Here is a 1,396-nt window from a genome sequence, read left to right on the forward strand (position 1 = left end):
TTCTATAGCAGAAAGATGACAGCCTTGGATGCCATTTGGCTGGACTGTTCTAGAAGATTTGCTCTCAAGTTCAGTTATGTGGAGCTACAGTACAGATGGTTCCCAGACTGTAAAATAGAAAAAGCAAATTAAAAGAAGTACAAAAATATCCAATTAATGAAATCATGGCATAGTAAATCTTCACATTAAATTTGGAGGCCCTAAATTTTAACAACTAGAAGTATCACTGTTCAGGAGTACCACACTACATTTGAAATGAATCTATGTACTTTAAAGGGAAATCACATGTTATCATAAAACCACCTATCTTTGGGTTAACTCTTCTTCGTAGAAAGTGGTTCTATTTTTTCACAGACAGGACCAGCAGTGATATATTTCAGGCAAAAGCGCCTGGAGACTTGTAAATGTATGCAGAGTAGAGCTCGAAATCCCCTCTGCCAGGGTGCAGAATGCCAGATCATGAATCCTCACTGCGGTGACATTACAAACTGGAGTCTGGAAGGAGAAAAGAAGTCAGGGAAATAAAGAGTCGTTATAGAATGAATGATTGTGGTGATTAAGGTTATGAGTAAAGAAAGGTTTAGTTATTGCAATGCAAATAAATCAGGGGCATGTTTTAAGCAAGGAAACAGTATGCTTTGCCTCTTGGAATTTGTCTAGTTCTTGCCTTTTTTGTTTCCATAAAATCTAATGCTCTAGTCAGGATGTATCTTACTCTTGTAAGATATACAGGAAAAGGTAATTGCTAAAATAAGAAAGGAGACTTTCACATAACTCTAGCTATCTTAGATCAATTTTGGATTAAAGCAACAAAAAAGACATCAATCATATTTTTTACCATACTTAGTGTATCACTACCAACGTTAGCAGGGATAAATGACATGTTTGTAGGTGATGCTAATGAAGATGACATTTTAAATTCAGATTGACAAAATTCAGGGCTTGTGTTTGTAAGAGAACTTCCAAATGTGACATGATCTCTGAGCAATATTTCAGTCATTAAGCCAGAATAGGATCTGGTTAAAAGTATCTTATTGAAATTGATTAAAATTGTATTTTTTCAATCCACATTTTAAATAATGCAGTTTTTTGCTTGGGATTTTAAAAAATGTCTTATTTATTAGTGTTATGTTTCTGCTTGTTTGTTGGAGGTGGCAGGGTTTGTCTGTTTTAAAACTGTTTTGTCCTACTTCTATTAGAAATCTAGCAATAGAAAATGTAGCATTCAGGAAATTATTTGAAAATTTCTTATCCATTCCTCAGTGGATGGACATTTGGGTTGCTTCCACAATTTAGTAATTACAAATTGTGCTGCTATGAACATGGGTGCACATACATCACTGTGATGTGATACTTTCAGAACTTCTGAGAAAATACCCAGAAGCGGAATAGCTGG

The sequence above is a fragment of the Chinchilla lanigera genome, unplaced genomic scaffold (genome assembly GCF_000276665.1).
Source record: "Chinchilla lanigera isolate Chin_1 unplaced genomic scaffold, ChiLan1.0 scaffold00029, whole genome shotgun sequence".
Taxonomy (NCBI): Eukaryota; Metazoa; Chordata; class Mammalia; order Rodentia; family Chinchillidae; genus Chinchilla; species Chinchilla lanigera.